At 50.9% G+C, this 25,086-nt stretch overlaps 13 non-coding genes across 13 annotated transcripts; all 13 read left to right on the top strand.

Moving 5' to 3' along the window:
* The first annotated feature begins 673 nt into the window (after positions 1–673).
* Positions 674–754, top strand: trnal-aag. The gene has a single exon. It is a non-coding gene; the product is annotated as a tRNA-Leu (tRNA).
* Positions 755–3,127: 2,373 nt separating this feature from the next.
* On the top strand, positions 3,128–3,208 carry trnal-uag. Its single transcript has one exon. It is a non-coding gene; the product is annotated as a tRNA-Leu (tRNA).
* A 7,980-nt stretch (positions 3,209–11,188) lies between these two features.
* trnal-uag lies at positions 11,189–11,268 on the top strand. The gene has a single exon. It is a non-coding gene; the product is annotated as a tRNA-Leu (tRNA).
* A 1,083-nt stretch (positions 11,269–12,351) lies between these two features.
* trnal-uag lies at positions 12,352–12,432 on the top strand. Its single transcript has one exon. It is a non-coding gene; the product is annotated as a tRNA-Leu (tRNA).
* A 1,084-nt stretch (positions 12,433–13,516) lies between these two features.
* Positions 13,517–13,596, top strand: trnal-uag. The gene has a single exon. It is a non-coding gene; the product is annotated as a tRNA-Leu (tRNA).
* A 915-nt stretch (positions 13,597–14,511) lies between these two features.
* On the top strand, positions 14,512–14,591 carry trnal-aag. Its single transcript has one exon. It is a non-coding gene; the product is annotated as a tRNA-Leu (tRNA).
* Positions 14,592–14,675: 84 nt separating this feature from the next.
* On the top strand, positions 14,676–14,755 carry trnal-uag. Its single transcript has one exon. It is a non-coding gene; the product is annotated as a tRNA-Leu (tRNA).
* A 3,506-nt stretch (positions 14,756–18,261) lies between these two features.
* trnal-uag lies at positions 18,262–18,343 on the top strand. The gene has a single exon. It is a non-coding gene; the product is annotated as a tRNA-Leu (tRNA).
* A 921-nt stretch (positions 18,344–19,264) lies between these two features.
* trnal-aag lies at positions 19,265–19,345 on the top strand. Its single transcript has one exon. It is a non-coding gene; the product is annotated as a tRNA-Leu (tRNA).
* Positions 19,346–19,431: 86 nt separating this feature from the next.
* Positions 19,432–19,513, top strand: trnal-uag. The gene has a single exon. It is a non-coding gene; the product is annotated as a tRNA-Leu (tRNA).
* A 1,195-nt stretch (positions 19,514–20,708) lies between these two features.
* Positions 20,709–20,788, top strand: trnal-uag. Its single transcript has one exon. It is a non-coding gene; the product is annotated as a tRNA-Leu (tRNA).
* Positions 20,789–22,206: 1,418 nt separating this feature from the next.
* On the top strand, positions 22,207–22,288 carry trnal-aag. Its single transcript has one exon. It is a non-coding gene; the product is annotated as a tRNA-Leu (tRNA).
* Positions 22,289–22,353: 65 nt separating this feature from the next.
* On the top strand, positions 22,354–22,448 carry trnal-uag. Its single transcript has one exon. It is a non-coding gene; the product is annotated as a tRNA-Leu (tRNA).
* The last annotated feature ends 2,638 nt before the right edge of the window (positions 22,449–25,086 follow it).

The raw sequence follows: 25,086 nt of genomic DNA, 5'->3' as shown, positions 1-25,086 counted from the left end.
TTTTCTACGGGGCATGCCAGAGCGGGGTTGTGGCTCTTGTGGTTGCTGTGCCTGAACAAAGTCTGCCGCTTTTGCTTTCCTTAGCCTGCTCCTTTCCAACAGAGGCACAACTCTGAACATCAATTTTTCACTGCAAAAGCTGGAAATAACTAAAAAAAACAATAGCTAAAGGCAATAAATCGTCCCAAAATGGAAACAGCCAAGGCCAGTCACTCAAAGTTTTTTGGTTGAAAAACAAACAATTTTGAGTTTCAGGGCAACACAGCTGACTGCCTTTTGTGGACAGACCCTAAGGTCTTGATTAGCCCATTCAGGTGTGTTTGATCAGGTTAAGATCTGCACTCCACATGCGAGAGGGAAAAGACTTGGCTTTCCACGCACCGCCAGGGACATACCAGATGTCTCATCCTCTACCTCCAGCGCCTCTACCAGTGGAGCACCTACCCAAAGACCCTGCCAGATGTCTTTCCTCTACCTCCAGCGCCTCTACTAGTGGAGCACTCCACCCAAAGACACTGGATTAAGGGTCCAGTCTCTTCGGCGTACGTGCAGAGCAGGCTCTGGAAGGCTCTTTGTGTCAGGCTCTTGACACACATCCAGGTGCATTTGAACAAAACTATCTGCACTCGTGAACTAGATGCTAAAAATCAGCCCAAGTAAGTCGGCTTTATGGGGTAGCGTGGCCGAGCGGTCTAAGGCGCTGGATTAAGGCTCCAGTCTCTTCGGGCGCGTGGTTCGAATCCCACCGCTGCCAGTGCGTCTGTGTTTTTTTTTCAAGACTCTTATGGCCGAGCCGAGAGTGAGAGTGTGAAAAAGCGCCCACGGTGGGCAGTTGCGTAATAGCGTGGCCGGAGTGGTCTAAGGCGCTGGATTTAGGCTCTAGTCTCTCAGGGGCGTGGTTCGAATCCCACCGCTGCCAGCAATGGTTTAGCCAAGCAAGGCTGCATGTGCACTCAGTGATGTTGTGACAGACCCTACGAAACCAAGTAAAGTGTCCTTGATCCGATTCGCTGGCATTTTTTACTTTAAACAAGTAAAACCAAGAGGTGTGCTTGAGGCAAGGTCGCATATGTGAACTTCCGAAATGTTGGAGTGTGTAGCACCTACCCACTGGGAAGCGTGGGCTGCTATGGTGGTAAAGCGCTAAGGCTCCGTTTCTACGGGGCATGCCAGAGCGGGTTGTGGCTCTTGTGGTTGCTGTGCCTGAACAAAGTCTGCCGCTTTTGCTTTCCTTAGCCTGCTCCTTTCCAACAGAGGCACCCTGGAATAAAAAAACAATAGCTAAAAAGGCAAAAAAAAACAATAGCTAAAGGCAGCAATCGTCCCAAAAATGGAAACAGCTAAGGCCAGTCACTCAAAGCTTTTTGGTTGAAAACAAACAATTTTGAGTTTCAGGGCAACACAGCTGACTGCCTTTTGTGGACAGACCTAAGGTCTTGATTAGCCCATTCAGGTGTGTTTGATCAGGTTAAGATCTGCACTCCACATGCGAGAGGGAAAAGACTTGGCTTTCCACGACCGCCAGGGACATACCAGATGTCTCATCCTCTACCTCCAGCGCCTCTACCAGTGGAGCACCTACCCAAAGACTCTGCCAGATGTCTTTTCCTCTACCTCCAGCGCTCTACCAGTGGAGCACTCTACCCAAAGACACTGGATTAAGGGTCCAGTCTCTTCGGGTGCGTGCCAGAGCAGGCTCTTGAAGGCTCTGTGCCAGGCTCTTGACACACATCCAGGTGCATTTGAACAAAACTATCTGCACCTGTAACTAGATGCGAAAAAATCAGCCCTGGTAAGTCGGCTTTGTGGGGTAGCGTGGCTTTAGCGGCCTAAGGCGCTGGATTAAGGCTCCAGTCTCTTCGGGCGTGGTTCAATCCCACCACTGCCAGTGCCTGTGTTTTTTTTCAAGACTCTATGGCCGAGCCGAGAGTGAGAGTGTAAAGCGCCACGTGTGGGCAGTTATGGTGGTAGCGTGGGCGAGTGGTTCAAGGCGCTGGATTTAGGCTCCAGTCTCTCAGGGGCGGGTTCAATCCCACCACTAAGCAGCGCGCAATGCCAAGCAAGCGGGCTGCATGTGCACTCAGTGATGTTGTGACAGACCCTACGAAACCGCTAAGTAAAGTGTCCTTTGATCCGATTTTGCCGGCAGTTTTTACTTTAAACAAGTAAAACCAAGAGGTGCTTTGAGGCAAGGTCGCATATGTGAACTCCGAAAATTTTGGAGGCAGTAGCAACCTACCCACTGGGAAGCGTGCGCGGGCGTATGTAAAGCGCTAAGGCCCGGTTTCTACGGGGCATGCCAGAGCGTGGTTGTGGCTCTTGTGGTTGCTGTGCCTGAACAAAGTCTGCCGCTTTTTCTTTAGCCTGCTCCTTTCCAACAGAGGCACCTCTGTTGAATCTGAACATCAATTTTGCACTGCAGTGCTGAAAAAAATAACTGGAATAAAAACAATAGCTAAAGGCAATAAATCGTCCCAAAAATGTGGAACCAGCCAAGGCTAGTCACTGGGAAAGTTTCTGGTTGAAAACAAACAATTTTGAGTTTCAGGGCAACACAGCTGACTGCCTTTTGTGGACAGACCCCAAGGTCTTGATTAGCCCCATTCAGGTGTGTTTGATCAGGTTAAGATCTGCACTCCACATGCGAGAGGGAAAAGACTTGGCTTTCCACGACTCGCCAGGGACATACCAGATGTCTCATCCTCTACCTCCAGCGCTCTACCAGTGGAGCACCTACCCAAAGACCCTGCCAGATGTCTTTCCCTCTACCTCCAGCGCTCTACCAGTGGAGCACTCTACCCAAAGACACTGGATTAAGGGTCCAGTCTCTTCGGGTGCGCGTACAGAGCAGGCTCTGGAAGGCCTCTTGTGTCAGGCTCTTGACACACATCCAGGTGCATTTGAACAAAAACTATCTGCACTCGGGAATTAGATGCGAAAAATCAGCCTGGCAAGTCGGCTTTGTGGGCTAGCGTGGCCGAGCGGTCTAAGGCGCTGGATTAAGGCTCCAGTCTCTTCGGGGCGTATTCAATCCCACCGCTGCCAGTGCGTGCCTGTTTTTTTTTCAAGACTCTATGGCCGAGCCGAGAGTGAGAGTGCAAAAGCGCCACGTGGGCAGTTGCATGGGGGTAGCGTGGCCGAGTGGTCTAAGGCGCTGGATTTAGGCTCCAGTCTCTCAGGGGCGTGGGTTCGAATCCCACCGCTGCCAGCAATGGTTTAGCCAAGCAAGGCTGTATGTGCACTCAGTGATGCTGTGACAGACCCTACGAAACCGCTGCTGAAGTGTCCTTGATCCGATCTGCCGGCAGCTTTACTTTAAACAAGTAAAACCAAGAGGTGTGCTTGAGGCAAGGTTGCATATGTGAACTTCTGAAAATGTTGGAGTGTGTAGTACCTACCCACTGGGAAGCGTGGGCTGCTGGGCGTGTAAAGCGCTAAGGCTCCGGCTTCCACGGGGCATGCCAGAGCGGGTTGTGGCTCTTGTGGTTGCTGTGCCTGAACAAAGTCTGCCGCTTGGCTTTCCCTTAGCCTGCTCCTTTCCAACAGAGGCACCTCTGGAACCTGGAACAAACCAAAAAAATAATCTGGAATAAAAACAATAGCTAAAGGCAATAACTCGCCCCAAAAATGGAAACAGCTGTAAGGCCAGTCACTGAAAGTTTTTGGTTGAAAACAAACAATTTTGAGTTTCAGGGCAACACAGCTGACTGCCTTTTGTGGACAGACCTCTAAGGTCTTGATTAGCCCATTCAGGTGTGTTTGATCAGGTTAAGATCTGCACCCACATGCGAGAGGGAAAAAGACTTGGCTTTCCACGAACTGCCAGGGACATACCAGATGTCTCATCCTCACCTCCAGCGCCTTCTCTACCAGTGGAGCACCTACCCAAAGACTCCTGCCAGATGTCTTTTCCTCTACCTCCAGCGCCTCTACTAGTGGAGCACCTTACCCAAAGACACTGGATTAAGGGTCCAGTCTCTTCGGTGCGTGCCAGAGCAGGCTCTTGGAAGGCTCTTGTGTCAGGCTCTTGACACACATCCAGGTGCATTTGAACAAAAACTATCTGCACTCCAGAATTAGATGCGTAAAAAAATCAGCCCAAGTAAGTCGGCTTTAGGTAGCGTGGCCGAGCGGTCTAAGGCGCTGGATTAAGGCTCCAGTCTCTTCGGGGCGTGGGTTCGAACCCTGCCAGTGGCAGTGTTTTTTTTCAAGACTTGGTGGCCGAGCCGAGAGAGAGAGAGTAAAAAGCGCTCACGGTGGGCAGCTGCCGCGGGGTAGCGTGGGCTGAGTGGTCTAAGGCGCTGGATTTAGGCTCCAGTCTCTCAGGGGCGCTCGGTTCGAATCCCACCGCTGCCAGCAATGGTTTAGCTAAGCAAGGCTGCATGTGCACTCAGTGATGTTGTGACAGACCCCACGAAACCGCTAAGTAAAGTGTCCTTTGATCCGATCTGCCGGCATTTTTTACTTTAAACAAGTAAAACCAAGAGGTGTGCTTGAGGCAAGGTCGTGATATGTGAACTTCCGAAAATGTTGGAGGTGTAGCACCTACCCGACTGGGAAGCGTGGCTGCTGGCGCAGCGCTAAGGCTGGTTTCTACGGGGCATGCCAGAGCCGGGTTGTGGCTCTTGTGGTTGCTGTGCTGAACAAAAGTCTGCCGCTTTGCTTCTCTTAGCCTGCTCCTTTCCAACAGAGGCACCCTGTTGAATAAAAACACTGCAAAGCTGGAAAAATAACTGGAATAAAAAAACAATAGGCTAAAGGCACAAATCGTCCCAAAAATGAAACAGCTAAGGCTAGTCACTCAAAGTTTTGGTTGAAAACAAACAATTTTGAGTTTCAGGGCAACACAGCTGACTGCTCTTTGTGGACAGACCTTAAGGTCTTGATTAGCCCATTCAGGTGTGTTTGATCAGGTTAAGATCTGCACTCCACATGCGAGAGGGAAAAAGACTTGGCTTTCCACGATCGCCAGGGACATACCAGATGTCTCATCCTGAACCTCCAGCGCCTCTACCAGTGGAGCACCTACCCAAAGACTCCTGCCAGATGTCTTTCCTCTACCTCCAGCGCTCTACCAGTGGAGCACCTACCCAAAGACACTGGATTAAGGGTCCAGTCTCTTCGCGCGTGCCAGAGCAGGCTCTTGGAAGGCTCTTTTGTGTCAGGCTCTTGACACACATCCAGGTGCATTTGAACAAAAACTATCTGCACTCAGAAACTAGATGCGAAAAAACTCAGCCCAAAGTGTGTCGGCTTTGTGGGGTAGCGTGGCCGAAGCGGTTCAAGGCGCTGGATTAAGGCTCCAGTCTCTTCAGGGGCGTGGTTCGAATCCCAGCTGCTGCATGTGTGTTTTTTCTCAAGACTCTATGGCCGAGCCGAGAGTGAGAGTGTAAAAAGCGCCACGTGTGGGCAGTTGCGTGGGTGGGTAGTGGCGAGTGGTCTAAGGCGCTGATTTAGGCTCCAGTCTCTCAGGGGCGTGGGTTCGAATCCCACCGCTGCCAGCAATGGTTTAGCTACAAGGCTGCATGTGCACTCAGTGATGTTGTGACAGACCCTACGAAACCGCTGCTAAAAAGTGTCCTTGATCCGATTCGTCGCAGTTTTTACTTTAAACAAGTAAAACCAAGAGGTGTGCTTTGAGGCAAGGTCGATATGTGAACTTCCGAAAATGTTGGAGTGTGTAGCACCTACTCCACTGGGGAAGCGTGGGCTGGCAGCATGCTAAGCCGCTAAGGCCCGGTTTCTACGGGGCATGCCAGAGCCGGGTTGTGGCTCTTGTGGTTGCTGTGCCTGAACAAAGTCTGCCGCTTTTAGCTTTCCTTAGCCTGCCCTTTCAACAGAGGCACCCAGTTGAACCCGGGAACATCAATTTTTCACTGCAAAAGCTGAAAAAATAACTGGAATAAAAAAACAATAGCTAAAGGCAATAAATCGTCCCAAAAATGGAATCCAGCTGAAGCGCCAGTCACTACCAAAGTTTTTGGTTGAAAACAAACAATTTTGAGTTTCAGGGCAACACAGCTGACTGCCTTTGTGGACAGACTCAAGGTCTTGATTAGCCCATCTCAGGTGTGTTTGATCAGGTTAAGATCTGCACTCCACATGCGTAGAGGGAAAAGACTTGGCTTTCCACGACCGCCAGGGACATACCAGATGTCTCATCCTCTCACCTCCAGCGCTCTACCAGTGGAGCACCTCATCCAAAAGACCCTGCCAGATGTCTTTTCTACTCACCTCCAGCGCCTCTTTACTCAGTGGAGCACCTACCCAAAGACACTGGATTATGGGTCCAGTCTCTTCGGTGCGTACAGAGCAGGCTCTGGAAGGCTCTGTGTCAGGCTCTTGACACACATCCAGGTGCATTTGAACAAAAACTATCTGCACCTGTAACTAGATGCGAAAAAATCAGCCCATGCAAGTCAGCTTTGTGGGGTAGAGTGGCCAGAGCGGTCTCCAAGGCGCTGGATTAAGGCCTCCAGTCTCTTCAAGGCGTAAGTTCAATCCCACCGCTGCCAGTGTTGTCTGTGTTTTTTTTTTTTTTTTTTTTTCAAGACTCTTATGGCCGAGCCGAGAGTGAGAGGCAAAAAGCGCCCACGGTGGGCAGTTGGGTGGGGTAGCGTGGGTTTGAGTGGTCTAAGGCGCTGGATTTAGGCCCAGTCTCCAGGGGCGTGGGTTCGAATCCCACCGCTGCCAGCAATGGTTTAGCCAAGCAAGGGCTGCATGTGCACTTTCAGTGATGTTGTGACAGACCCACGGAACCGCTGCTAAAGTGTCCTTTTTGATCCGATTCTGCCGGGCAGTTTTTACTTTAAACAAGTAAAACCAAGAGGTGTGCTTGAGGCAAGGTCGTGATATGTGAACTTCCGAAAATGTTGGAGTGTGTAGCACCTACCCACTGGGAAGCCGTGGGCTGCCGGTGCAAAGCGCTAAGGCTCTGGTTTCTACGGGGGCATGCCAGAGCCGGGTTGGCTCTTGTGGTTGCTGTGCCTGAACAAAGTCTGCCGCTTTTGCTTTCTTAGCCTGCTCCTTCCAACAGAGGCACCCTGGAATAAAAACAATAGCTAAAGGCAATAAATCGTCCTAAAAATGGAAACAGCTAAGGCGCAGCCACTTGAAAGTTTTTGGTTGAAAACAAACAATTTTGAGTTTCAGGGCAACACAGCTGACTGCCTTTGTGACAGACCCTAAGGTCTTGATTAGCTCATTCAGGTGTGGTTTGATCAGGTTAAGATCTGCACTCCACATGCGAGAGGGAAAAGACTTGGCTTTCCACGATCACGCCAGGGACATACCAGATGTCTCATCCTCTACCTCCAGCGCCTACCAGTGGAGCACCTACCCAAAGACCCTGCCAGATGTCTTTTCTCTACCTCCAGCGCTCTAATACGCTCAGTGGAGCACCTACCCAAAGACACTGGATTAAGGGGGTCCAGTCTCTTCGGTGTGCCAGAGCAGGCTCTGGAAGGCTCTTGTGTCAGGCTCTTGACACACATCCAGGTGCATTTGAACAAAAACTATCTGCACTTAGAATTAGATGCGAAAAAAATCAGCCCAAGTAAGTCGGCTTTGTGGGGTAGAAGCGTGCTGTAGCGGTCAAAGGCGCTGGATTAAGGCTCCAGTCTCTTCAAGGCGGTTCAATCCCAGAAAGCTCTGTGAGGCCTTTTTTTTTCAAGACTCTCTGCGGCTTGTCGAGAGAGAGAGTAAAAGCGCCCACGGTGGGCAGTTGCGCGTGGGTAGCGTGGGGTCGAGTGGTCTAAGCCGCTGGATTTAGGCTCCAGTCTCTCAGGGGCGTGGGTTCAATCCCACCGCTGCCAGCAATGGTTTAGCCAAGCAAGGCTGCATGTGCACTCAGTGATGTTGTGACAGACCCTACGAAACTGCTACGAAGTGTCCTTTTTGATCCGATCTGCCGGCATTTTTTACTTTAAACAAGTAAAACCAAGAGGTGTGCTTTGAGGCAAGGCCGCATATGTGAACTTCCTTGAAATGTTGGAGGTGTAGCACCCACCCACTGGGAAGCGTGGGCTGCCGCTGTATGTAAAGCGCTAAGGCCTGGTTTCTACGGGGCATGCCAGAGCCGGGTTGTGGCTCTTGTGGTTGCTGTGCCTGAACAAAGTCTGCCGCTTTTGCTTTCCTTAGCCTGCTCCTTTCCAACAGAGGCACCCTGGAATAAAAAATTCACAATAGCTTTAAAGGCAACAATCAATAAATCACCCTAAAAATGGAAACAGCTACAAGGCTAGTCACTCAAAGTTTTTGGTTGAAAACAAACAATTTTGAGTTTCAGGGCAAACACAGCTGACTGCCTTTGTGGACAGACCCCAAGGTCTTGATTAGCCCATTCAGGTGTGTTTGATCAGGTTAAGATCTGCACTCCACATGCGCAGAGGGAAAAGACTTGGCTTTCCACGACCGGCTAGGGACATACCAGATGTCTCATCCTCTACCTCCAGCGCTCCACCAGTGGAGCACCTACCCAAAGACCCTGCCAGATGTCTTTCCTCTACCTCCAGCGCTTTCTGATAGTGGAGCACCTACCCAAAGACACTGGATTAAGGGTCCAGTCTCTTCGGGTGCGTACAGAGCAGGCTCTTGAAGGCTCTTGTGTCAGGCTCTTGACACACATCCAGGTGCATTTGAACAAAAACTATCTGCACTGTGAACTAGATGCGAAAAATCAGCCCGGCGTAAGTCGGCTTTTGTGGGGTAGCGTGGGTTTAGCGGTCTAAGGCGCTGATTAAGGCTCCAGTCTCTTCAGGGCGTGGGTTCAATGCCGCACTGGCCTGTGTCGTTTTTTTTCAAGACTCTATAGCCGAGCCGAGAGTGAGAGTAAAAAGCGCCCACGGTGGCAGTTGCGTGGGGGTAGCGTGGCGAGTGGTCTAAGCGCGCTGATTTAGGCTCCAGTCTCTCAGGGGCGTGGTTCAAATCCCATCGCTGCCAGCAATGGTTTAGCCAAGCAAGGTACGCATGTGCACCAGTGATGTTGTGACAGACCCTACGAAACCGCTAGTGCAAAGTGTGCTTGATCCGATCTGCCGCAGTTTTTACTTTAACAAGTAAAACCAAGAGGTGTGCTTGAGGCAAGGTCGCATATGTGAACTTCTCCGAAATGTTGGTGTGTAGCACCTACCCACTGGGGGAAGCGTGGCCGATGTGTAAAGCGCCAAGGCCTGGTTTCTACGGGGCATGCCAGATGGGTTGTGGCTCTGGTGGTTGGAAGTGCCTGGAACAAAGTCTGCCGCTTTATTTCCTTAGCCTGCTCCTTTCCAACAGAGGCACCCAGTTGAACCCGGAACATCAATTTTGCACTGCAAAAGCTGAAAAAAATAACTGGAATAAAAAAACAATAGCTAAAGGCAATAAATCGTCCCAAAAATGGAACCAGCCAAGGCCAGTCACTGGAAAGTTTTTGGTTGAAAACAAACAATTTTGAGTTTCAGGGCAAATACAGCTAAATGCCTTTTGTGGACAGACCTCTAAGGTCTTGATTAGCCCATTCAGGTGTGTTTGATCAGGTTAAGATCTGCACTCCACATGCGAGAGGGAAAAGATCTGGCTTTCCACGACCGCCAGGGACATACCAGATGTCTCATCCTCTCACCTCCAGCGCCTCTACCAGTGGAGCACCTACCCAAAGACCCTGCCAGATGTCTTTTCCTCTACCTCCAGCGCCTCTACCAGTGGAGCACCTACCCAAAGACACTGGATTAAGGGTCCAGTCTCTTCGGCGCGTGCTGAGCAGGCTCTTGGAAGGCTCTTGTGTCAGGCTCTTGACACACATCCAGGTGCATTTGAACAAAAACTATCTGCACTGGTAACTAGATGCGCGAAAAATCAGCCCAAGTAAGTCGGCTTTGTGGGGTAGCGTGGTCGTGAGCGGTCTAAGGCGCTGGATTAAGGCTCCAGTCTCTTCGGGGCGTGGTTCAATCCCACCGCTGCCAGTGCATCCTGTGTTTTTTTTTCAAGACTCTTATGGCTGCGAGCCGAGAGTGAGAGTGCAAAAAGCACGGTGGGCAGTTGTGGGGTAGCGTGGCGCGAGTGGTCTAAGGCGCTGGATTTAGGCTCCAGTCTCTCAGGGGCGGGTTCGAATCCCACCGCTGCCAGCAATGGTTTAGCCAAGCAAGGCTGCATGTGCACTCAGTGATGTTGTGACAGACCCTACGAAACTGCTGCTAAAGTGTCCTTTGATCCGATCTGCCGGGCATTTTTTACTTTAAACAAGTAAAACCAAGAGGTGTGCTTGAGGCAAGGTCGCATATGTGAACTTCCGAAAATGTTGGAGTGTGTAGCACCTACCCACTGGGAAGCGTGGCTGCCGGCGTAAAGCGCTAAGGCCCTGCTCTACGGGGCATGCCAGAGCGGGTTGTGGCTCTTGTGGTTGCTGTGCCTGAACAAAGTCTGCCGCTTTTGCTTTCCTTAGCCTGCTCCTTTCCAACAGAGGCACCCTGTTGAACCTGAACATCAATTTTTCACTGCAAAAGCTGAAAAAATAACTGGAATAAAAAAACAATAGCTAAAGGCAATAAATCGTCCCAAAAAATGGAAACAGCCAAGGCCAGTCACTGAAAGTTTTTGGTTGAAAACAAACAATTTTGAGTTTCAGGGCAACACAGCTGACTGCCTTTTTTGTGGACAGACCCTAAGGTCTTGATTAGCCCATTCAGGTGTGTTTGATCAGGTTAAGATCTGCACTCCACATGCGAGAGGAAAAGACTTGGCTTTCCACGACCGCCAGGGACATACCAGATGTCTCATCCTCTACCTCCAGCGCCTCTACCAGTGGAGCACCTACCCAAAGACCCTGCCAGATGTCTTTTCCTCTACCTCCAGCGCCTCTACCAGTGGAGCACCCACCAAAGACACTGGATTAAGGGTCCAGTCTCTTCGGGTGCGTGCCAGAGCAGGCTCTTGGAAGGCTCTTGTGTCAGGCTCTTGACACACATCCAGGTGCATTTGAACAAAAACTATCTGCACTCCGTAACTAGATGCGAAAAATCAGCCCAAGTAAGTCGGCTTTATGGGGTAGCGTGGCCGAGCGGTTCAAGGCGCTGATTAAGGCTCCAGTCTCTTCGGGGCGTGGTTCGAGATCCCACCGCTGCCAGTGCGCTCTGTGTTTTTTTTCAAGACTCTTATGGCCGAGCCGAGAGTGAGAGTGCAAAAAGCGCTACACGGTGGGCAGTTGGCGTGGGGTAGCGTGGCCGAGTGGTCTAAGGCGCTGGATTTAGGCTCCAGTCTCTCAGGGGCGTGGTTCGAATCCCACCGCTGCCAGCAATGGTTTAGCCAAGCAAGGCTGCATGTGCACTCAGTGATGTTGTGACAGACCCTACGTAAACCATGCAAGTAAGGTGTCCTTGATCCGATCTGCCGGCAGTTTTTACTTTAAACAAGTAAAACCAAGAGGTGTGCTTGAGGCAAGGTCGCATATGTGAACTTCCGAAAATGTTGGAGTGTGTAGCACCTACCCACTGGGAAGCGTGGCTGGCAAGCGATGTAAAGCGCTAAGGCCCGGGTTTCTACGGGGCATGCCAGAGCGGGTTGTGGCTCTTGTGGTTGCTGTGCCTGAACAAAGTCTGCCGCTTTTGCTTTCTTTAGCCTGCTCCTTTCCAACAGAGGCACCCTGTTGAACCTGAACATCAATTTTTCACTGCAAAAGCTGAAAAATAACTGGAATAAAAACAATAGCTAAAGGCAATAAATCGTCCCAAAAATGGAAAACAGCCAAGGCTGTCACTCAAAGTTTTTGGTTGAAAACAAACAATTTTGAGTTTCAGGCAACACAGCTGACTGCCTTTTGTGGACAGACCCTAAGGTCTTGATTAGCCCATTCAGGTGTGTTTGATCAGGTTAAGATCTGCACTCCACATGCGAGAGGGGAAAAAGACTTGGCTTTCCACGACCGCCAGGGACATACCAGATGTCTCATCCTCTACCTCCAGCGCCTCTACCAGTGGAGCACCTACCCAAAGACCCTGCCAGATGTCTTTTTCCTCTACCTCCAGCGCCTCTACCAGTGGAGCACCTACACAAAGACACTGGATTAAGGGTCCAGTCTCTTCGGGTGCGTACAGAGCAGGCTCTGGAAGGCTCTTGTGTCAGGCTCTGACACACATCCAGGTGCATTTGAACAAAACTATCTGCACTGGAAACTAGATGCAAAAAAATCAGCCCAAGTAAGTCGTGGCTTTATGGGGTAGCGTGGCCGAGCGGTCTAAGGCGCTGGATTAAGGCTCCAGTCTCTTCGGGCGTGGTTTGAATCCCACCACTGCCAGTGCGCCTGTGTTTTTTTTCAAGACTCTATGGCCGAGCCGAGAGTGAGAGTGTAAAAAGCGCCCACGGTGGGCAGTTGCGTGGGGTAGCGTGGCCGAGTGGTTCAAGGCGCTGGATTTAGGCTCCAGTCTCTCAGGGGCGTGGGTTCGAATCCCACCGCTGCCAGCAATGGTTTAGCCAAGCAAGGCTGCATGTGCACTCAGTGATGTTGTGACAGACCCTACGAAACCGCGCTAAAGTGTCCTTGATCCGATCTGTCGGCATTTTTTACTTTAAACAAGTAAAACCAAGAGGTGTGCTTGAGGCAAGGTCGCATATGTGAACTTCCGAAATGTTGGAGTGTGTAGCACCTACCCACTGGGAAGCGTGGGCTGCCGGCGTAAAGCGCTAAGGCTCCGGTTTCTACGGGGCATGCCAGAGCGGGTTGTGGCTCTTGTGGTTGCTGTGCCTGAACAAAGTCTGCCGCTTTTGCTTTCCTTAGCCTGCTCCTTTCCAACAGAGGCACCCTGTTGAACCTCGAACATCAATTTTTCACTGCAAAAGCTGAAAAATAACTGGAATAAAAAAAACAATAGCTAAAGGCAATAAATCGTCCCAAAAAATGGAAACAGCCAAGGCCAGTCACTCAAAGTTTTTGGTTGAAAACAAACAATTTTGAGTTTCAGGGCAACACAGCTGACTGCCTTTTGTGGACAGACCCTAAGGTCTTGATTAGCCCATTCAGGTGTGTTTGATCAGGTTAAGATCTGCACTCCACATGCGAGAGGGAAAAGACTTGGCTTTCCACGACCGGGCCAGGGACATACCAGATGTCTCATCCTCACCTCCAGCGCTCTACCAGTGGAGCACCCACCCAAAGACCCTGCCAGATGTCTTTTCCTCTACCTCCAGCGCCTCTACCAGTGGAGCACCTACCCAAAGACACTGGATTAAGGGTCCAGTCTCTTCGGGTGCGTGCCAGAGCAGGCTCTTGGAAGGCTCTTGTGTCAGGCTCTTGACACACATCCAGGTGCATTTGAACAAAAACTATCTGCACTGTGAACTAGATGCGAAAAAAATCAGCCCAAGTAAGTCGGCTTTGTGGGGTAGCGTGGCCGAGCGGTCTAAGGCGCTGGATTAAGGCTCCAGTCTCTTCGGGGCGTGGTTCTGAATCCCACCGCTGCCAGTGCGCTCTGTTTTTTTTTCAAGACTCTTATGGTCGAGCCGAGAGTGAGAGTGCAAAAAGCGCCCACGGTGGGCAGTTGCGTGGGGTAGCGTGGCCGAGTGGTCTAAGGCGCTGGATTTAGGCTCCAGTCTCTCAGGGGCGTGGTTCGAATCCCACCGCTGCCAGCAATGGTTTAGCTGCAAGGCTGCATGTGCACTCAGTGATGTTGTGACAGACCCTACAAAACCAAGCAAGTAAAGGTGTCCTTGATCCGATCTGCCGGCAGTTTTTACTTTAAACAAGTAAAACCAAGAGGTGTGCTTGAGGCAAGGTCGCATATGTGAACTTCCGAAAATGTTGGAGTGTGTAGCACCTACCCACTGGGAAGCGTGGCTGCCGATGTAGCGCTAAGGCCCGGTCTCTACGGGGCATGCCAGAGCGGGTTGTGGCTCTTGTGGTTGCTGTGCCTGAACAAAGTCTGCCGCTTTTGCTTTCTTAGCCTGCTCCTTTCCAACAGAGGCACCCTGTTGAACCTGAACATCAATTTTTCACTGCAAAAGCTGAAAAATAACTGGAATAAAAAAACAATAGCTAAAGGCAATAAATTGTCCCAAAAATGGAAACAGCTAAGGCCAGTCACTGAAAGTTTTTGGTTGAAAACAAACAATTTTGAGTTTCAGGGCAACACAGCTGACTGCTTTTGTGGACAGACCCTCAAGGTCTTGATTAGCCCATTCAGGTGTGTTTGATCAGGTTAAGATCTGCACTCCACATGCGAGAGGGAAAAAGACTTGGCTTTCCACGACCGCCAGGGACATACCAGATGTCTCATCCTCTACCTCCAGCGCCTCTACCAGTGGAGCACCTACCCAAAGACCCTGCCAGATGTCTTTTCCTCTACCTCCAGCGCCTCTACCAGTGGAGCACCTCCCCAAAGACACTGGATTAAGGGTCCAGTCTCTTCGGGTGCGTGCCAGAGCAGGCTCTGGAAGGCTCTTGTGTCAGGCTCTTGACACACATCCAGGTGCATTTGAACAAAACTATCTGCACTCCGTGAACTAGATGCGGAAAAAATCAGCCCAAGTAAGTCGGCTTTGTGGGGTAGCGTGGCCGAGCGGTCTAAGGCGCTGGATTAAGGCTCCAGTCTCTTCGGGGCGTGGTTCGAATCCCACCGCTGCCAGTGCGCCTGTGTTTTTTTTCGAAGACTCTATGGCCGAGCCGAGAGTGAGAGTGCAAAAAGCGCCCACGGTGGGCAGTTGCGCGGGGTAGCGTGGCCGAGTGGTCTAAGGCGCTGGATTTAGGCTCCAGTCTCTCAGGGGCGTGGGTTCAATCCCACCGCTGCCAGCAATGGTTTAGCCAAGCAAGGCTGCATGTGCACTCAGTGATGCTGTGACAGACCCTACAAAACCACGTTAAGGTGTCCTTGATCCGATCTGCCGGCAGTTTTTACTTTAAACAAGTAAAACCAAGAGGTGTGCTTGAGGCAAGGTCGATATGTGAACTTCCGAAAATGTTGGAGTGTGTAGCACCTACCCACTGGGAAGCGTGGCTGCGATGTAAAGCGCTAAGGCTCCGGTCTCTACGGGGGCATGCCAGAGCGGGTTGTGGCTCTTGTGGTTGCTGTGCCTGAACAAAGTCTGCCGCTTTTGCTTTCCTTAGCCTGCTCCTTTCCAACAGAGGCACCCAGTTGAACCTGAACATCAATTTTTCACTGCAAAAGCTGAAAAAATAACTGGAATAAAAACAATAGCTAAAGGCAATAAATTGTCCCAAAAATGGAAACAGCCAAGGCCAGTCACTCAAAGTTTTTGGTTGAAAACAAACAATTTTGAGTTTCAGGGCAACACAGCTGACTGCCTTTTGTGGACAGACCCTAAGGTCTTGATTAGCCCATTCAGGTGTGTTTGATCAGGTTAAGATCTGCGCCCACATGCGAGAGGGAAAAGACTTGGCTTTCCACGACCGCCAGGGACATACCAGATGTCTCATCCTCTCTACCTCCAGCGCTCTACCAGTGGAGCACCTACCCAAAGACCCTGCCAGATGTCTTTTCCTCTACCTCCAGCGCCTCTACCAGTGGAGCACCTACCCAAAGACACTGGATTAAGGGTCCAGTCTCTTCGGGTGCGTGCCAGAGCAGGCTCTTGAAGGCTCTTGTGTCAGGCTCTGACACACATCCAGGTGCATTTGAACAAAAACTATCTGCACTCCGTAACTAGATGCGTAAAAAGTCAGCCCAAGTAAGTTGGCTTTGTGGGGTAGCGTGGCCGAGCGGTCTAAGGCGCTGGATTAAGGCTCCAGTCTCTTCGGGGCGTGGTTTGAATCCCACCGCTGCCAGTGCATCTGTGTTTTTTTCAAGACTCTGGTGACCGAGCCGAGAGTGAGAGTGTGAAAAAAGCCCACCCACGTGGGCAGTTGCGTGGGGTAGCGTGGGCCGAGTGGTCTAAGGCGCTGGATTAAGCTCCAGTCTCTTCAAGGCGGGGTTCTAATCCCAGTGCGCCTGTGTGTTTTTTTTCGGCAAGACTCTATGGCCGAGCCGAGAGTGGAGTGCACAAAAGCGCTACGGTGGGCAGTTGTGTGGGGTAGCGTGGCCGAGGCTGCCGCTGGATTTAGGCTCCAGTCTCTCAGGGGCGGGGTTCGAATCCCACCGCTGCCAGCGATGGTTTAGCCAAGCAAGGCTGCATGTGCACTCAGTGATGTTGTGACAGACCCTACGAAACCGCTAAGTAAAGTGTCCTTGATCCGATTTGCAGGCATTTTTTACTTTAAACAAGTAAAACCAAGAGGTGTGCTTGAGGCAAGGTCGCATATGTGAACTTCCGAAATGTTGGAGTGTGTAGCACCTACCACTGGGAAAGCGTGGGCTGGCGATGGCGTAAGCGCTAAGGCTCCGGTTTCTACGGGGGCATGCCAGAGCGGGTTGTGGCTCTTGTGGTTGCTGTGCCTGAACAAAGTCTGCCGCTTTTGCTTTCCTTAGCCTGCTCCTTTCCAACAGAGGCACCCTGTTGAACCCGGAACATCAATTTTTCACTGCAAAAGCTGAAAAAATAACTGGAATAAAAAAAACAATAGCTAAAGGCAATGAATCGTCCCAAAAAATGGAACCAGCCGAGGCCAGTCACTGAAAGTTTTTGGTTGAAAACAAACAATTTTGAGTTTCAGGGCAACACAGCTGACAGCCTTTTGTGGACAGACCCTAAGGTCTTGATTAGGCCATTCAGGTGTGTTTGATCAGGTTAAGATCTGCACTCCACTGCGAGAGGGAAAAAGACTTGGCTTTCCACGACCGCCAGGGACATACCAGATGTCTCATCCTCTACCTCCAGCGCCTCTACCAGTGGAGCACCTATCCAAAGACCCTGCCAGATGTCTTTTCCTCTACCTCCAGCGCCTCTACCAGTGGAGCACCTACCCAAAGACACTGGATTAAGGGTCCAGTCTCTTCGGGTGCGTGCCAGAGCAGGCTCTTGGAAGGCTCTTGTGTCAGGCTCTTGTGTCAGGCTCTTGACACACATCCAGGTGCATTTGAACAAAAAACTATCTGCACTCCGTAACTAGATGCGAAAAAAATCAGCCCAAGTAAGTCGGCTTTGTGGGGTAGCGTGGCCGAGCGGTCTAAGGCGCTGGATTAAGGCTCCAGTCTCTTCGGGGGCGTGGGTTCGAATGCCAGTGCGTCTGTGTTTTTTTCGAAGACTCTTATGGCTTGAGCCGAGAGCAAGAGGTAAAAAGCGCCACGGTGGGCAGTTGCGTGTAGCGCGTGGCCGAGTGGTCTAAGGTGCTGGATTTAGGCTCCAGTCTCTCAGGGGCGGTTCGAATCCCACCGCTGCCAGCAATGGTTTAGCCAAGCAAGGCTGCATGTGCACTCAGTGATGTTGTGACAGACCCTACGAAACCGCGTTAAGGTGTCCTTGATCCGATCTGCCGGCAGTTTTTACTTTAAACAAGTAAAACCAAGAGGTGTGCTTGAGGCAAGGTCGCATATGTGAACTTCCGAAAATGTTGGAGTGTGTAGCACCTACCCACTGGGAAGCGTGGCTGCTGGCAAAGCGCTAAGGCTCCGGTCTCTACGGGGGCATGCCAGAGCGGGTTGTGGCTCTTGTGGTTGCTGTGCCTGAACAAAGTCTGCCGCTTTTGCTTTCCTTAGCCTGCTCCTTTCCAACAGAGGCACCCTGGAATAAAAAAAACAATAGCTAAAGGCAATAAATCGTCCCAAAAAATGGAAACAGCCAAGGCCAGTCACTCAAAGTTTTTGGTTGAAAACAAACAATTTTGAGTTTCAGGGCAACGCAGCTGACTGCCTTTTGTGGACAGACCCTAAGGTCTTGATTAGCCCATTCAGGTGTGTTTGATCAGGTTAAGATCTGCACTCCCACATGCGAGAGGGAAAAAGACTTGGCTTTCCACGACCGCCAGGGACATACCAGATGTCTCATCCTCTACCTCCAGCGCCTCTACCAGTGGAGCACCTATCCAAAGACCCTGCCAGATGTCTTTTCCTCTACCTCCAGCGCCTCTACCAGTGGAGCACCTACCCAAAGACACTGGATTAAGGGTCCAGTCTCTTCGGGTGCGTGCCAGAGCAGGCTCTTGGAAGGCTCTTGTGTCAGGCTCTGACACACACATCCAGGTGCATTTGAACAAAAACTATCTGCACTCCGTAACTAGATGCGAAAAATCAGCCCAAGTAAGTCGGCTTTGTGGGGTAGCGGGCCGAGCGGTCTAAGGCGCTGGATTAAGGCTCCAGTCTCTTCGGGGGCGTGGGTTCGAATCCCAGTGCGTCTGTGTTTTTTCAAGACTCTATGGCCGAGCCGAGTGAGAGTGCAAAAAGCGCCCACGGTGGGCAGTTGCGGGGTAGCGTGGCCAAGTGGTCTAAGGCGCTGGATTTAGGCTCCAGTCTCTCAGGGGGCGTGGGTTCGAATCCCACCGCTGCCAGCAATGGTTTAGCCAAGCAAGGCTGCATGTGCACTCAGTGATGTTGTGACAGACCCTACGAAACCGCGTTAAGGTGTCCTTGATCAGATCTGCCGGCAGTTTTACTTTAAACAAGTAAAACCAAGAGGTGTGCTTAAGGCAAGGTCGCATATGTGAACTTCCGAAAATGTTGGAGTGTGTAGCACCTAACCACTGGGAAGCGTGGCTGCGATGTAAAGCGCTAAGGCTCCGGTCTCTACGGGGGCATGCCAGAGCGGGTTGTGGCTCTTGTGGTTGCTGTGCCTGAACAAAGTCTGCCGCTTTTGCTTTCCTTAGCCTGCTCCTTTCCAACAGAGGCACCCAGTTGAACCCGGAACATCAATTTTTCACTGCAAAAGCTGAAAAAATAACTGGAATATAAAAAACAATAGCTAAAGGCAATAAATCGTCCCAAAAATGGAAACAGCCAAGGCCAGTCACTCAAAGTTTTTGGTTGAAAACAAACAATTTTGAGTTTCAGGGCAACACAGCTGACTGCCTTTTGTGGACAGACCCTAAAGTCTTGATTAGCCCATTCAGGTGTGTTTGATCAGGTTAAGATCTGCACTCCACATGCGAGAGGGAAAAAGACTTGGCTTTCCACGACCGCCAGGGACATACCAGATGTCTCATCCTCTACCTCCAGCGCCTCTACCAGTGGAGCACCTACCCAAAGACCCTGCCAGATGTCTTTTCCTCTACCTCCAGCGCCTCTACCAGTGGAGCACCTACCCAAAGACACTGGATTAAGGGTCCAGTCTCTTCGGGTGCGTGCCAGAGCAGGCTCTTGGAAGGCTCTTGTGTCAGGCTCTTGACACACATCCAGGTGCATTTGAACAAAAAACTATCTGCACTCCGTAACTAGATGCGAAAAAAATCAGCCCAAGTAAGTCGGCTTTGTGGGGTAGCGTGGCCGAAGGTCTAAGGCGCTGGATTAAGGCTCCAGTCTCTTCGGGGGCGTGGGTTCGAATCCCACCGCTGCCAGTGCGTCTGTGTTTTTTTTCGAAGACTCTTATGGCCGAGCCGAGAGTGAGAGTGCAAAAAAGCGCCCACGGTGGGCAGTTGCGTGGGGTAGCGTGGCCGAGTGGTCTAAGCCGCTGGATTTAGGCTCCAGTCTCTCAGGGGGCGTGGGTTCGAATCCCACCGCTGCCAGCAATGGTTTAGCCAAGCAAGGCTGCATGTGCACTCAGTGATGTTGTGACAGACCCTACGAAACCGCGTTAAAGTGTCCTTGATCCGATCTGCTGGCATTTTTTACTTTAAACAAGTAAAACCAAGAGGTGTGCTTGAGGCAAGGTCGCATATGTGAACTTCCGAAAATGTTGGAGTGTGTAGCACCTACCCACTGGGAAGCGTGGCTGCTGATGTAAAGCGCTAAGGCTCCGGTTTCTACGGGGCATGCCAGAGCGGGTTGTGGCTCTTGTGGTTGCTGTGCCTGAACAAAGTCTGCCGCTTTTTTCTTTCCTGCTTAGCCTGCTCCTTTCCAACAGAGGCACCCTGGAATAAAAAAAACAATAGCTAAAGGCAATAAATCGTCCCAAAAAATGGAAACAGCCAAGGCCAGTCACTGAAAGTTTTTGGTTGAAAACAAACAATTTTGAGTTTCAGGGCAACACAGCTGACTGCCTTTTGTGGACAGACCCTAAGGTCTTGATTAGCCCATTCAGGTGTGTTTGATCAGGTTAAGATCTGCACTCCACATGCGAGAGGGAAAAGACTTGGCTTTCCACGACCGCCAGGGACATACCAGATGTCTCATCCTCTACTCCAGCGCCTCTACCAGTGGAGCACCTACCCAAAGACCCTGCCAGATGTCTTTTCCTCTACCTCCAGCGCCTCTACCAGTGGAGCACCTACCCAAAGACACTGGATTAAGGGTCCAGTCTCTTCGGTGCGTGCCAGAGCAGGCTCTTGAAGGCTCTCTGTGTCAGGCTCTTGACACACATCCAGGTGCATTTGAACAAAAACTATCTGCACTGTAACTAGATGCGAAAAAGTCAGCCCAAGTAAGTCAGCTTTGTGGGGTAGCGTGGCGAGCGGTCTAAGGCGCTGGATTAAGGCTCCAGTCTCTTCGGGGCGTGGGTTCAATCCCACCGCTGCCAGTGCATCTGTGTTTTTTCAAGACTCTTATGACCGAGCCGAGAGTGAGAGTGCAAAAAGCGCCCACGGTGGGCAGTTGCGTGGGGTAGCGTGGCGAGGTGGTCTAAGGCGCTGGATTAAGGCTCCAGTCTCTTCAGGGGCGTGGTTCGAATCCCACCGCTGCCAGTGCGTGTGTGTTTTTTCGAAGACTCTTATGGCGAGCCGAGAGTGAGGTGCACAAAAGCGCCCACGGTGGGCAGTTGCGTGGGGTAGCATGGCCGAGTGGTCTAAGGCGCTGGATTTAGGCTCCAGTCTCTCAGGGGCGTGGGTTCAATCCCACCGCTGCCAGCAATGGTTTAGCCAAGCAAGGCTGCATGTGCACTCAGTGATGTTGTGACAGACCCTACGAAACCGCGTTAGGTGTCCTTGATCCGATCTGCCGGCATTTTTACTTTAAACAAGTAAAACCAAGAGGTGTGCTTGAGGCAAGGTCGCATATGTGAACTTCCAAAATGTTGGAGTGTGTAGCACCTACTCACCACTGGGAAGCGTGGCCAAGCGATGTAAAGCGCTAAGGCTCCGGTTTCTACGGGGGCATGCCAGAGCGGGTTGTGGCTCTTGTGGTTGCTGTGCCTGAACAAAGTCTGCCGCTTTGCTTTCCTTAGCCTGCTCCTTTCCAACAGAGGCACCCTGTTGAACCCGGAACATCAATTTTTCACTGCAAAAGCTGAAAAAATAACTGGAATAAAAAAACAATAGCTAAAGGCAATAAATCGTCCCAAAAATTGGAAACAGCCAAGGCCACTCACTGAAAGTTTTTGGTTGAAAACAAACAATTTTGAGTTTCAGGGCAACACAACTGACTGCCTTTTGTGGACAGACCTCTAAGGTCTTGATTAGCCCATTCAGGTGTGTTTGATCAGGTTAAGATCTGCGCTCCACATGCGAGAGGGAAAAAGACTTGGCTTTCCACGACCGCCAGGGACATACCAGATGTCTCATCCTCTACCTCCAGCGCCTCTACCAGTGGAGCACCTACCCAAAGACCCTGCCAGATGTCTTTTCCTCTACCTCCAGCGCCTCTACCAGTGGAGCACCTACCCAAAGACACTGGATTAAGGGTCCAGTCTCTTCTGGTGCGTGCAGAGCAGGCTCTTGGAAGGCTCTTGTGTCAGGCTCTTGACACACATCCAGGTGCATTTGAACAAAAACTATCTAAAAGCTGAAAAATAACTGGAATAAAAAAAAATCAATAGCTAAAGGCAATAAATCGTCCCAAAATGGAAACAGCTGGGCCAGTCACTCAAAGTTTTTGGTTGAAAACAAACAATTTTGAGTTTCAGGGCAACACAGCTGACTGCCTTTTGTGGACAGACCCTAAGGTCTTGATTAGCCCATTCAGGTGTGTTTGATCAGGTTAAGATCTGCGCTCCACATGCGAGAGGGAAAAAGACTTGGCTTTCCCACGACCGCCAGGGACATACCAGATGTCTCATCCTCTACCTCCAGCGCCTCTACCAGTGCAGCACCTACCCAAAGACCCTGCCAGATGTCTTTTCCTCTACCTCCAGCGCCTCTACCAGTGGAGCACCTACCCAAAGACACTGGATTAAGGGTCCAGTCTCTTCGGGTGCGTGCCAGAGCAGGCTCTTGGAAGGCTCTTGTGTCAGGCTCTTGACACACATCCAGGTGCATTTGAACAAAAAACTATCTGCACTCCGTAACTAGATGCGAAAAAAATCAGCCCAAGTAAGTCGGCTTTGTGGGGTAAGCGTGGCCGAGCGGTCTAAGGCGCTGGATTAAGGCTCCAGTCTCTTCGAGGCGTGTGTTCGAATCCCACTGCTGCCAGTGTGTCTGTGTTTTTTCAAGACTCTTATGGCCGAGCCAGAGTGAGAGTGCAAGCGCCCACGGTGGGCAGTTGCGTGGAAATAGCGTGGCCCAAGTGGTCTAAGGCGCTGGATTTAGGCTCCAGTCTCTCAGGGCGTGGGTTCGAATCCCACCGCTGCCAGCAATGGTTTAGCCAAGCAAGGCTGCATGTGCACTCAGTGATGTTGTGACAGACCCTACAAAACCACGTTAAAGTGTCCTTGATCCGATCTGCCGGCAGTTTTTACTTTAAACAAGTAAAACCAAGAGGTGTGCTTGAGGCAAGGTCGCATTTAATGACTAAGATGGCGGCGCATACACATCGCGAGGCTCAGCGTCTCTCCAGTTTCTGCAATTTTGCAGTATTTTACCTGCTCATTTCGGGTCTGTTCGTGCAGAACAGCAGTGCCTTTGCATCGTACACCTGACATGAGCTTTTGGATATTGGTTCATCATTTTCAGACAGTTTTAACGGCAACCTTCAACTCGTCCCGGAGATCGTCAGAACAACCGAGGCTGAGCACTCTTCCCGGCCGGGCGGAAGTGCTCAAGACGGCGAACGCGCGATCATAAACAAAGGCGGGGAAGCGCATGGAGGGCTAAGAGCTGCTAAAGCTAACACCACATCGGCTCTCTTTACCCAGCATTTTCCTTGCCAATGTCACGGTCACTGTGAACAAAATGGACGAGATTCGACTCCGCATCAGAGACAACAAAAAGCTTCAGAACTGCAATGTCATGATCTTCACCAAACATGGCTAAACAGCAGTATACCAGACCATGCTATCAGCATAGCTGGACACCACACATCCGGGCAGACAGAACAGCGGATGACTCCGTAAGACCAGAGGCGGAGGATTGTGCATTTATATTAACAATGCTTGGTGCACAAACTCTGTTATCGTTGGGAGACACTGCTCAGCCAACCTAGAGTTTCTCATGGTTAAGAGTAGACCGTTTTATCTGCCACGGGAGTTCACATCCACCATCATAACTGCTGCTTATATTCCACCCGATGCTGATGCCAAGCTTGCTATGAACAGAACTTCATGCAGCCATCAGTAAACAACAGTCTGCTCACCCGGAGCTGCATTTATTGTTGCGGGGATTTTAATCACTCTAACTTGAAGGCAGTCCTCCTCTAAATTTCACCAAAACGTTTTCTGTCACACCAGAGGAAACAGAACTTTGGACCATGTATACACAAACACATGGCTGGAAGCCTATGCTGTGACCCCCTCCCCATCTAGGACAATCGGATCACCTTTCTTTGTTCCTCACCCCAAGTACTCCCCTCATCAACCGTGTGAAGCCATCAGTGAGGACCATCAAAGTCTGGCCAGCGGGGCTGACTCCACACTCCAGGACAGGTTTCAACACACAGACTGGAGTATGTTTGCTTCCCAGGCTACCTGTGGCTCTCACACAGATATAGACTACTACACTTCCTCTGTTCTGGATTACATCAACACCACCATAGACAGTGTTACTACCCAGAAAGAGATCACCACATACCCAAATCAGAAGCCATGGATGAATAAGGAGGTGCGCCTTCTGTTGAAAGCACGCAACACTGCCTTCAGATCAGGTGACGCACAGGCCTACAGCACTTCCAGGGCAAATCTGAAGAGGGGCATCAAAAAGGCCAAGTACTGCTACAAGCTGAAGTTAGAGGAGCACTTTTCCAACTCTGACCTCGACGCATGTGGCAGGGCATCCAGGCCATCAGTGATTACAAGCCCAACCACCCCACCCCACAGCACCTAATGTCTTCTTTCTGAACGAGCTTAATGACTTTTATGCTCGCTTTGAGAGGGATAATAATGAAACGGTCACCAATATCACCCCCTCAACCGACCCACCCATCACACTCCACCTCCTCAGAGGTTTACACTGCACTAAGCGGATCAGTAAAAAAGGCTGCTGGACCAGACGGTATCCCTGGACGCGTGCACGGGCATGTGCAGAGCAGCTTCGCTGGGGTATTCGCGACATTTTCAACATGTCCCTTGCCCAAGCAGCTGTACCAACATGCTTCAAATCCACCTCCATTGTGCCAGTGCCAAAAATCTCTAGCCCAGTGTGCCTAAACGACTACCGCCCTGCAGCACTCACACCATCGTTATGAAGTGCTTTGAGCGACTAGTCCTGTCACATCTGAAGGACTCTCTGCCTTCCACACTGGACCCCCACCAGTTTGCCTATCAAGGCAATAGGAGCACTGAGGCACGCAGTCTCCATCGCACTGCACTCTGTACTCACACACTTGACAATAAAAATACTTATGCACGGATGCTGTTTGTTGACTTCAGTTCAGCATTCAACACGGTCATACCCTCTAAGTTAATCACCAAACTCAGAGATCTGGACATTAACACCTCACTGTGCAACTGGGTTATGGACTTCCTGACCAACAGACCTCAGCATGTTAGGTCAGGCCACATCTGTTCCACCACTATCACTCTCAACACCGATGTACCACAAGGCTGTGTGCTGAGCCCCTTCCTCTACTCCCTCTTCACCCACGACTGCAGGCCTGTGTTTGGATCTAACTCCATCATCAAGTTTGCAGATGACACTACGGTGATCGGGTCTCATCAGCAACAACGATGAGACTGCCTACAGAGAAAGAGGTCCAGCATCTGGCCATGTGGTGCAAAGACAATAATCTGCTCCTTAACACCACCAAAACCAAGGAGCTCATTGTGGACTTCAGGAAGGTGAGAAGAGGCACACATGATCCCATCCACATTAATGGGATTGCTGTCTCATGCATCAAG

This window comes from Puntigrus tetrazona, chromosome 12, assembly GCF_018831695.1.
Source record: "Puntigrus tetrazona isolate hp1 chromosome 12, ASM1883169v1, whole genome shotgun sequence".
In the NCBI taxonomy this organism is placed as follows: domain Eukaryota; kingdom Metazoa; phylum Chordata; class Actinopteri; order Cypriniformes; family Cyprinidae; genus Puntigrus; species Puntigrus tetrazona.
Note: the sequence above shows the minus strand (reverse complement) of the source record. Positions and strands in the feature narration are given on the sequence as shown.